The sequence below is a fragment of the Schistocerca cancellata genome, chromosome 7, assembly GCF_023864275.1.
Source record: "Schistocerca cancellata isolate TAMUIC-IGC-003103 chromosome 7, iqSchCanc2.1, whole genome shotgun sequence".
NCBI classification, from domain to species: domain Eukaryota; kingdom Metazoa; phylum Arthropoda; class Insecta; order Orthoptera; family Acrididae; genus Schistocerca; species Schistocerca cancellata.
Window position 1 is genome coordinate 336,602,978 of NC_064632.1, and position 12,807 is coordinate 336,615,784.

Sequence of the window (12,807 nt, forward strand, 5' to 3'; positions counted from 1 at the left end):
ATACTGCTTCCGTTTGTCTATTTTGGTAAATGATTTATTGTAGTCCTTCATGAGCTTTAAGCATCTCTCAGCAGGATCATTGACCATAATTTGTTTAAAAACTAGTTTTGCCGACATTCTCTCTTTCAAGCCACATTGGACGGTCTGTCTGCGGGAGCTGACCACTCAGAATAAAACTGGTAAGAAATACTCGAACTTTATTACAAACAAACCTTTGACTTTTTATCGATAGTTTTCGAGATCTGAATGATTACTTTCAATGTAGCCGTCACGAATCATTGTATTGAAAGTTTCCAGTTTTTATTCGGGACAATAACTAGGACTAAAAGTAGCAAGATATACTGAAAAGGGTCAGGTCGTGTACATAATTTTTCTGTTACTATAAAGTCACGACGATCGACTGAATCCACCAACCCCAGCCCTTCTTTCAGATGTTGATCTGGCTATCGTTTTGGACAGTAAGTATATTCAAATCATTCGCATCTGCTATATCCCGCTGTTTCTTTTCGCTTATCAAACTCCGATGACCTTCCCGTATAATTTCGTAGTTTCCTCCATTTCTGATACAAAGCTTACTTTTTGGGGCACAGTTTCTCCGCTTGTGTGACTGGAAGCGTACTTTTTCCCAATAAATTATATCTCCTCACACATCTAATTTGGTACTTTGATGCACAATTAATTTACGCATTTACAGTTTATGAATGTTTGTTTGACAAATGGCTGTTTATTTTCAGTTATTTAGTGCGAGTAATATCGCATTAAATGTATTATCTCCCATGAACGAACAAAAGGTGAAAGCTATGTACATGCTGTATAACTGCTACCTTTCCGCTAATATGAAATCAGCTGGGTCCGTCTCGAGTGAATCGGCACAGCTCGCTCCAGGATGTCACTTCCAGACTTGGGCTCATTGATCCGTCTCTCACTCGTCCATTGTGCTCTGTGAATTGGGAACACATTCAGATACGGAAAACGAAGTAAACAAATAGCCCACAATAGGTAGCGAATTTATGATGCAGGAGTGATATGTCGCGGAATCCTCTTTTCTTCCAGATTTTTCCGTTTTTGAAGGCCTCGAGACGTCGTTGCTCCTTATCCTACTGAGCCCAAATTTATCTCGGTTTACATGGGGTCGAATCAAACTGGAAGCTAGCCCAGGAAAAATTATAGAAAATTTCAATAACGGTCAAATAAGAGTCACCCTACTGTGGAAGTAACCGTCATGTTTCAGCTAGAAGCACCGGCCGGGGTGGCCCAGCGGTTCTAGGCGCTACAGTCTGGAACCGCGCGACCGCTACGGTCGCAGGTTCGAATCCAGCCTCGGGCATGGATGTGTGTGACGTCCTTAGGTTAGTTAGGTTAAAGTAGTTCTAAGTTCTAGGCGACTGATGACCTCCGAAGTTAAGTCCCATAGTGCTCAGAGCCATTTGAACTCCAGCTAGAAGCAGCACGTCTTCGGTGCCGTGGAGTGTAGGCTGAATGTGTGGCTAAGCTACTGTGGCCACATCTAACAGCATAAACAACTAGGTACAGCAGCTGATCTACGAGCACTCAGCTACCCATGATCCCCTGATGCCTTCGGGATTTGAAATGGATCAGCGAAGGCGAGGAAGTGCTATAATTGACATTCCAAGGCACTCCAGCCATTCTCCGAGATCCTGGATACAACTCGAGGGAGGCTCACGTTCATTCCACACGAATCGTCCCATGTTTAGTGTATGCCAGCCCAGCCGGCATGCAGCACTGCATTGCAGGGCTGAGAGGTAACTTGAGTCAGCGAGGGCTGCCTCGACGTAAGTTCCTGTTGTGCTGAGGGAACATACTGTGGAGGGAACATACTGTTCGAAAGACGTCTGCGGAATCCAGTCACTACAGTGGTTATTGTATTATGCACGTATACGACTGAAAAACTCCGGACGTTCGATGTATTGGGGCTAAAAGAAAACAATACTGATACGTTGGAACTAGTAGCCTAATAAAATGTTGTAAAATGGCGGCTGATGGTATATATTTCTACAACAAATATAAACTCGTCTTCTTCAGAAGGAAAATGGACTCGTGAAACCGCATACTGACATAAACGGATGCTGCAGCCATGAGGTCCTTATCAAGCACAATGTGCATGTCACCCACAAACATAAACAGTTAAAATTCTTAACTGAAGGTAGTAGCCCAATACTGTAGGTCTTTGTGTAAAACTTCGAAATGAAACTCACATTACATTGATTTCAGCAGACATTTCGTATGACAAAAGACGGCTGGAGCCAAAGTTACATATGTTTTATTCCAAAGTTTTACGACTAATCCCTACAAAATGTGCAACTTCCCTAAGGTATGCATTTTAATGTTGGTATCTGGGGATGGCACGCGTATTGTACTAAATAAGGGCCTAATGGACTTTGACAGGATTTTTGATTGGTGTAAAGAATGGCAGCTAACTCTACAGGTAAATATAGATAAACGTAAATTAATGCAGATGAATACGAAAAGGAATCCGGTGATGTTTGAATACTCCATTAGTAGTGTAGCGCTTGACACAGTCACGTCGATTAAAAATTTTAGCGTAACATTGCAGAGCGATATGAAGTTTGACAAGCACGTAACGGCTGTTGTGGGGAAGGCGGATAGTTGTCTTCGGTTCATTGTTATAATTTTGGGAAGATGTGGTTCATCTGTAAAGGAGACCGCTTATAAAACACTAATACGACCTATTCTTGAGGACTGCTCGAGCGTTTGGGATCCCTATCAGGTCGGATTGAGGGAGGACATACAAGCAATTCAGAGGCGGGCTGCCAGATTTGTTACTGGTAGATTTGATCATCACGTGAGTGTTACGGAAATGCTTCAGGAACTCGGGTGGAAGTCTCTAGAGGAAAGGAGGAGTTCTTTTCGTGAATCGCTACTGAGGAAATTTAGAGAACCAGCATTTGAGGCTGACTGCAGTACAATTTTACTGCCGCCAACTTGCATTTCGCGGAAGACCACCATGATAAAATAAGAGAGATTAGGGCTCGTACAGAGGCATATAGGCTGTCATTTTTCCCTCGTTGTGTTTGGGAGTGAAACAGGGAGAGAAGATGCTAGTTGTGGTACGAGGTACCCTCCGCCACGCATCGTAGGGTGGATTGAGGAGTATGTATGTAGATGTAGATGTAATGTTTTCAACATCTGTTTATGACAATATGTGTTTTTACTATTCCATTTTCCTTCAGAATAAGATAAATTTATGATTGTCGAACTATGTTAAAGGACTAGTAAACCTTTAATCCTAGAACTGGTTGTCAGTGATTTTCCAGTCCCATCAGGTTGGCTGCCGCTGTTAGGATCGTCGCATACTGACTTTACTTCTCGTTGTTCGATTTTTTTCAACATCAGCTCACGTCTGTTGAGAAGAGCCCAATTGACACTAAGCTGTGGAATCCATCTGATACAGATATCATTCACTGTGAAATGTTCACACAAGATCAAACGAAAGTGAAAGAAGACTGGCACCTTTGGAGAAATCATAAATTGTTTATTTTACTTTCACATTTACATTTCTTACTTCCTTTAGCGAGAGAGCTCCACAAAGCATTGAGTCATATACTCAAATGTTTTGTTTTTCTCTACTAGACAGGACACATGTTACTCCGAAGTCTCAACACGACAAACACATGCCATATTAATCTGCATAAATCCATCTGATCATAATAGTTTAATTCTCGAAACGTGCTGCGGAAACACATAAACAGTGATTGCTGACAGTAAGCATGAGGTATCACACGATTTCAATAGCAGACACAGTGAAACATAATCAAGAATCTTTGCGTTTGAAATGGAATTTCCTTTTCATTAAAACACAGTTTCCTTAACGCGGACTGTAAACATACTATTCGGCCAGATTCTGAGCTATTATTGTCCTAACAATATGAAAAGGTAAATTTTAAAGCGGTAGTAATGTGAGTTGTTAACTGCGGAATGTAGTAGTCTTTTGTAAAAGTGAAACGGCGAACAGTGTGTTTCCAGCAGTTCCTTCTCGATCTACGTGACGATTAGCCTTCATTCCTACCTTTTCATCGTGGAAAAAACATAATACATGGTCTGTTACCGTCATTGGTGACCACCGTGTCAGTTTCCGCGATGCTCATTTCTATGTCAGAGAGATGATCTCATCTCACTAGCACTGTCAATTTTGTTTCCGCAGCAGTACTTCCTTTACCCTCCAGAAACTTTCCTTCAATTAATTAATCGATTAACGTCTCTCATCGTTAGAGCCAGCAATCACTGCATCAACTTGTACAATAGGAAATTCTAGAGGGTGGAATTAGCTTTTTGTATTTATTTGTGTTAGGAATGAACGATAACTTATTTTAGATCTTATAATTAATTTATGATTTTGATAATTGTCATAAACTATCGTTGAACAATGCTACTACACGATTATTCTTTTCTTCTTTCTTGTATTGAACATTTTTTCACACCACGGGAAGTTAACAACTGTCGACAAAACGTTTTTTCTGGAGTTCTGCCTTTTGATTCTGATCTTGATTCACTTCCTATGACGTTCTAATGTTCAGCTGGCCTCCCTTACGTAGAAAACCTAGCGTCCGCATCTTTTTCTTCCAATATAGGTCCTAGTAAGACTGCAAAAGTACAGAGGGAACGAAGGTGGAAACAGAGTTAAAGAAGTTCACACAATATTGCAAATAACGTGTGCCGTCTGGAGATTATTTCTCTTTACCGTTGAAAATTAGACTGTCTTATTATTCAATATAAAGTTAATTTATGTCTTTACCCGTAATTGTCTGTTAGTTGTATTGGTACCGACAGTAGAGAAGTATTAATGAGTCATTGATAATGAATGGAGAGTCGAAATCTGAATACATAACCAAGATTTTTATGAGAGCAAGTGAAGTAAATTTTATATCATCATCATCATCATCATCATCATTTAAGACTGATTATGCCGTTCAGCGTTCAGTCTGGAGCATAGTCCCCCTTATAAAATTACTCTATCAGTGCTAACATTGGTGCGTCTTCTGATGTTAAGCCTATTACTTCAAAATCATTCTTAACCGAATCCAGGTACCTTCTCCTTGGTCTGCCCCGACTCCTTCTACCCTCTACTGCTGAACCCATGGGTCTTTTGGGTAACCTTGCTTCTCCCATGCGTGTAACATGACCCCACCATCTAAGCCTGCCCGCCATGACTCCTACATCTATAGAGTTCATTCCCAGTTTTTATTTTATTTCCTCATTGTGGACACCCTCCTGCCATTGTTCCCATCTACTAGTACCTGCAATCATCCTAGCTACTTTCATATCCGTAACCTCAACCTTGTTGATAAGGTAACCTGAATCCACCCAGCTTACGCTGCCATACAACAAAGTTGGTCGAAAGATTGAACGGTGCACAGATAACTTAGTCTTGGTACTGCTGAGCGCTCACTGCATTATCTTTGCTACACCTCGCTTCCAGTTCTTTCACTATGTTGCCATCCTGTGAGAATATGCATCCACAGTACTTGAAACCGTCCACCTGTTCTAACTTTGTTCCTCCTATTTGGCTCTCAATCCGTTTATATCTCTTTCCCACTGCCATTACTTTCGTTTTGGAGATGCTAATCTTCATACCATAGTCCTTACATTTCTGATCTAGCTCTGAAATATTACTTTGCAAACTTTCAATCGAATCTGCCATCACAACTAAGTCATCCGCATATGCAATACTGCTTATTTGTGTTCACACATCTTAATCTCACCCAGCCAGTCTATTGTTTTCAACATATGATCCATAAATAATATGAACAACAGTGGAGACAGGTTGCAGCCTTGTCTTACCCCTGAAACTACTCTGAACCATGAACTCAAATTACCGTCAACTCTAACTGCTGCTTGACTATCCATGTAAAGACCTTTAATTGATTGCAAAAGTTTGCCTCCTATTCCATAATATCGTAGAACACACAGTAACTTCCTCCTAGGAACCCGGTCATATGCCTTTTCTAGATCTATAAAGCATAGATACAATTCCCTGTTCCACGCATAACACTTCTCCATTATTTGCCGTAAGCTAAAGATCTGGTCCTGACAACCTCTAAGAGGTTGTAAGTAATAGCCTTACTGATGCTCTCAGCCAATAAATCGCAACTGCGAACAAAGGTCTTATTTCTCATGCAGAGCAGATTATCAAAGTATAAGGTATGTCACTTGTGTGGGGACAACTTTATCGACAATGCAGAGACTGGTAAACATTTGCGGTGGATGACGCAAGAAGAATGAAAATAACGGGGCTTGCCACTGAAGACTCGAGAAAGAACTGATTGTTATGACTGATTCATACCAAACCGTATTTTACGCCACTTAGAATTACAATCAGCTTAGTTCTATGGTATGCTCTTCAAGCTGCTACATTCGGACAGTAATCCGTTTTACTTTAGGTGACGTTTGCGACGTGTCAAATTTGCCGACAGATGATCTGGATATCATCGTGCGAAGTGTGACGACCTTTTTCTCGTGCCGTGGGGACTCTATCAATGGAGCAAAGTTTCTCCATCATAGGCTCTATCTTTGTCTGCTCTTACTGTAGCGAGTATGACCGGACATCGCAGTCTTCCTCACAAACTGCTGCATTGAAGGTCCAGAGCTTTAATAACGAAATGCGTATATTACAGAACCATAAACAAGCCTGAGTTGAACCTGTAGTCCCATGAGTGGAGAGATTCAGATTCCTCGTTCTGTTATGAGGTTTGATGCTCAACAACCTTGTCGTGCACTGGTGGTTTTATCGTCCTTCTAAAGTCTTTCCGTCGATGTTCACTGCATTTTAAAGTGAACGGAAGACAACCGCCACCGTTTCCGAAATTATCGTTCCCAGCGAAGTGCCAAAAAAGTCAGCCCTTGTCGCTTATGTCACTGGAATTGCCGATTTTCGCTAGAATAATTTTTCATTCGGCTCTGTAGCTTACCTCGTCATGTGTCCACATCACCAGCCAGCATTGACCCGCAATAGTCGCCAGTGCGTATCTCAAAAAAAGGCAATGGGGGTAAAACTGTAGAGATTCAAGCTCATAAGCAAGTTTCCCAACGCTCACTTACTGTTCATCCGCCGGACACGGTCTCGCGGTAGCGTTCTCGCTTCAGAAACACGGGATCCCGGGTTCGATTCCTGGAGGGGTCAGGGATTTCCACCAGTGCAGAAGTGACTGTGTGTGGTTGTGTCATCTTCCTCGTCATCATTCATGTCCATTGTGTTCGGAGGAAGGCAACAGCAAACCACCTCCATTAGGACCTTGCCTAGTAAGGCGGTGCGGGTCTCCCGCATCGTTCCCCTACGCTGTGTCAAGAAGCATGGCACTTCATTTCCACATATTCTTCACATCATTCGTGACTGTTACAGGATAATGAAGGAAGCGACAGCGGCACACGAAGCACTCTCCCCATGCGCCGGAAGGTGGCTTGAAGAAAACAAATATGAATGTACAAGTAGGACTAGTCAACGATCATGTTATTACGGAGAGCACACAAACACTGGTACGTCAAGGATGAGGAATTAAAACGCGTTTTGCTTTACAGGGGATACATTTAATGAGCTTTACATCCTGAACCACCTCACTCGGCATAGTGAATTCACTTGCTTCCATTCACGTAACGTCATATTACCACGTATCGTGGATGTTTTTACAAAGAGTCCTGGGTTGAGTTAATATCATCTTGCTCATTCTTTTTTTGGCAGAATAGTGTATGGTATAAAAGCACGTCTTAACTAGTTCATAGGCTACAGCATCCATCGAAGAACAGTACCACCCCTCCATAGATACCGCATACGTTGTTGACAACATTGCTACGTATCTTCTAGAAGGATAAGATGCAGGGTTCCAGTAGATATACTTTATGAGCACTAATGTTAAATGTAAATTCAAAATGTTTATTTCATAACATCACAAATTAAACGTCCGTCTCCATAGCTGAATGGTGACTGCAGCAAATGCCATGTGAGGTGTCCGGGCTCGAGTCCCGGCAGGGTCGGAGATTTTCTCCGCTCGGGGCTGGGTATTGTTTTGTCCTCGTCGTCAAATCATCCTTATCGAATACAAATCGCCGAAGTGGAGTCATCTAAAAAGACTTGCACCAGGCGATCGATCTACCAGAAGGGGAGGCACTAGCCACACAGCATTTCATTTTCCACCATTTCAACAACAGTTATCCTTCGACAGATTTAGTTCTAATCTGGATCGGCAGTCTTTAATACTATATGAACATTATTTATTCCCTACAATGTATTCATAGCTCACCACGCATTTATAAACTCAGTAATGATATAGTCTTGACCAGAGAAAGAATGTAACACACTGAGGTCACAAATGTCGTGGAGTAGCGACATTCAGATGTACAGATGGCAGTAACATCGCGTACAAAAGATATAATAGGGCAATACATTGGCGGAGTTGTCATTTGTACCCAGGTGACTCACATGAAAAATTTACCACTTCATTATGGCTGTAATGGCAGCAATTAACAGTCTTTGAACGGGGAATGGCAGTTCGCGCTAGACTCAAGGGACATTCGATTTCGGAAATCGTTAGGTAATTCAATATTCCAGGACGCGCAGTGTCGAGGGTGTGCCGGGAATACCAAATTTCAGGAATTACCTCTCAACACGGACAACACAGTGGCCGACAACTTCACTTGACGACCGAGAGCAGCAGCGTTTTCGCAAAGTTGCCAGTGCTAACAGACAATCAATACTGCGTGAAATAACAACGTGGAACATATGACGAACGCATCCGTTACGACAGTGCGGCAATATATCGCGCTAATGGTCTACGCAAACGACCAACTCGAGTGCCTTTCCTAACTGCACGACATCGCCTTCGGCGCCTCTCGTGGTCTCGTGACCATATCGGTTGGACTCTAGGCGATTGGAAAATCGTGCCCTGTTCAGATGAATCCCGATTTCAGTTTGTAAGAGCTGACGGAAGAGTTTGAATGTGGCGCTAACCCCACGAAGCCATGGACTTAAGTTGCAAAAAAGGCACCGTGCAAGCTGATTGTGGCATCACAATTCAGAGAGATGCGTTTACATTCGATGGATAGGGTCCTCTGGCAATGGTAACGTTCGGCTACAAGGAGATCATTTGCAGATGTTAATAGATTTCGTGTTCGCAAACAAGAATATAAGTTTTATGGATGGAAAATCGACACGTCACTGGAGCAACATTGTCCACGATTAGATTAAAGAACATTTTAGGTAGTTCGAGCAAATAGTCCAGCAACTCAGATCGCTCGACACGAATCCCGTCGAACCTTTATGGGACGTAATCGTGTGGTCAGTTCCTACACTAAATCCCGCACCGGCAACCCTTCAAATGGCAATGTTTAAAGAAATTGTAGTGTTATGCACCTGTGAGAAAAGCGTCCTTTCTTTGTTATACTGAACTCTAGCATGGACGCATCCTGGACGACGCATCCTACACCTCAGCATTCAGATGTATCAGTTTGAAGAAAATCAGGAGGTGTAGTCGATAGTGACCTTTCACAAGTGACTCTAGAACTATTTGTCGTGAAATCTTAAATCGATTCCCCAGTTTCCGCGAGACCAATATGATTACCCTGCCCTACTCCCGTGTTAACTAGCAGTGGTTGCCACACATCCAAGATTCTCATTAACTTCTCATGCTCGGGTTTCATTGTCATGTATAGTAATTTAAAAGGCTCAGATACGACGGTGACAAGAGTTCATCCCAAAGGACTTTCAGAGTTTTACATGTGCTTTAACACAGTCTTTCGCAGGCCTCAAGGCCAAAAATGCAGTAGTGAATGTAAGTAATTTCTACAGTCAGTGGCGAATATGATGTTATTTAAAAAATCGAGATTCTGTTTAGGAGTAACTGATAGTCACAGACGCGTAAAATTTACGACTCTGAGTCACTTAAGATGAGACACCAAAGTATCAGACAACTACTTGTATTAATAAATAAGGCCACATTCCATTCTTATTCTACGAGAAACAATAAATTAATAAATAATTAGTGGGAGTTTTTCAAATAAGTCAATGAACTTACAGAAGCATGGATACATGAGCTGGTTCTTGTTCTGTAAGAAACTTAAGTAAGAAATGGAATTTCTTTGTCACATTAATTGCAATATTTTGTAATACGTTCCTATGTATCTGCATTTCGTCAAATAATCTATCTCTTACGACATCCTCGGTCCACATTCTGTGCTTTACCAGAATATTTACTCCATTCAATATTTTAATAATGCAATGTCTTCAGGTAGTGTTGTTGCCATACTTTAAACTTGACTCTTAACAGGACTTCTGAGTTTTATTTCATTACCTTTGTTACTTCTTCAATACACGTGTTGAAAAACTAATAGGAATAATTTCATCCTTCACTTACCCTATTTTTTATTCGAGAAATTCTCTATTGCTTCTCCATTCTTATTCTTTCTTCTGGGTCCTTGTGTATTCGTGACCATGAATTAGATGATATGAAGGACATCTGCTCCCTTGAATGCCAAATAACAGACGATGGACGAAGCAGACACGACGTAGAAAGCAGATTAATACAGGAAAAAGGTCATGCTTGGTCTGGGTAAAAGAAGTCCACTAGTATTGGCATTAACTTCGGGAAGAAGTTCCAGGGAATTTTCGTCTCGAACACCGTCTTGTATCGAAGTGAAACATAAACTGTTATAAAATTGCAAAAGAAGAGAATGGATCAGCCTGAGATGCCATATTACAGATGAATACTTGCTTCCCTTGTTAAGCATTAGCTCAGACGTTTCTCTTTGGTTCACACATCCATCTGCCCTTGCTGTCTTTGGGTCTATAAAAATAACATTATACCGCAAGCAGGTTGAGCGTGTTGTTTTTCTTAAATCCTAATCACAAATTCGTATTGTCGTTCAGGTGTCATACTTATCAAGCAATTGAAAATTTCGAAGGAACTATTTTATTGCTTTTTACATCTGACTGAAAGCATGCGGCCAGCCACAAACTCCTGCCCCGTGTCCACCTCTTCAACTTAAAGCAGCACTTGCACGATAGTTCCTCAATTATTTGTTGGATCTATAATAATCTCTCTCTCTACCCCTACAGTATGTATCCATTACATCTACCTCCAGTACAACGGAAGTTCTTCCCTATAAATGTCCTATCGTATTGTCCTGTATCTTTCCACTGTCTCCCATTCGCAGAAGTTAGAATCGCACCCAGACCATAATTATACGAACCTATCACCAACCCAACAGACCACCAAATCGTCGTCGATTCATTTTTCTATCGTAACGCCGTTGCGTCACACTGGATGAGAATTCTGATACACAGGCTCCCTGTAGTGGTTTGCAGCATGTTCACTACGTTCATTTACTTGGTTGACCGAAGCGCCATGAACTAGCGGCCTCGTCTACCCTGTGCATACTATCAACTCTATTTTGTAATCACCGAAATAAAATTACGTAACTGCCACATACAAAGAACTGCCAACAGTGTAGGACGCAGAAACTAAAATAGGAAGTGTTCCTTTCCCCTTGAGCTACTCTATTGCGCTATCTGTTTGTTGAAAACGTCGTGCGGTGCAAAAGAAAAGCTGTAACTGTATGTCCCTCAGAAGTCTAGATCCGGCCATATACAATATCTAACAGCACTGAGGAATGCAGAAGTTCTCTAGGAACTGTTGTTGACTTCTGGAGCTTCTGTAGCTACGTGTCAGTTAGTAACTTAACGGTAAGCATCGTGCACCATACACAACACGTCGTGAATTCGAGTACAATCGCGGCTATGTTTTTTAAAACGCAATTCTGCTGTCTGCTGAAGGTATCAGTCTAATGGAACTTTGAATATAATTCCCTACACTTTCCAACCCAAAACAGTAGCATGTGGAGAGAGGGCTACCTTCTTCGATATTTTGTTCTTTTCAGGTTTAATAGACGGCCAGGCAGCAGATCCATCTCGAATCTTTTGTATTATGTATGCGGAGAGCGCATCGTGCCAAAATACGTCAGAAAAAGATTTTCTACATTAGCTATCGTGTGGTAGCGGCATTTCATTTTTCTTCAAACCTTGTTTGGCAGCTTTAACTGAGAACAGGTTATTTTACGTGCATGTAATCAGTAAACCGCATGTGAATTGTCAGACTGTTGTAGATAACATCAGAGAATTCACATATATAGTTGATGATTAATTTCTCTCTCAAGTTTACTATTGTTTTAACAACACTAAAAGAAACCTTACGAAAATTGTGCATTGTATTATAAGAAATGAAATAAAACTACCAACTGTAGCCTTACGACGAATGTCTGTTTCAATAAAACTGAGTATCTGTACACAAGCGTGCCTGCATCGGCTTGAATTAGCAAAATACTACTCACTTAGTTTTAGATTGGGTCTGTGTTTAGCTGGTATTCTGTGTAATACTCAAGAGGTATGAAAATGTGGTATTTCATAAACAAAGTTACGTATTTCTAGAAATCCTAAATTTGCTTGTCAGTAACATTGTAAGTTTTTCACCATTGCACTATGAGCTAAAAGTATTTCTTGCCATTACCTTATCGATGTTTGATCTGACTGTTCTTTCACAAAGGGATGAAAATGTTACAGTCAGCGAGACTGGAAGCGCAAACAATAAGAGACGCTTTTTCACAGGTTAGCACGTAACGACAGAGGTGGCGTAAAGGTATGTGCCTTGGCTGCCTCTTACGGGGCCAATAGAAGTTAGAACTCGTAAACCGCTCTTTAAAGGACGACATTAGTTGCGATATCCACGTGCAAAGACTTTCCTGGGCTGAAAATCCTAAATTTACAATGTTTCCTACACCTCAAGC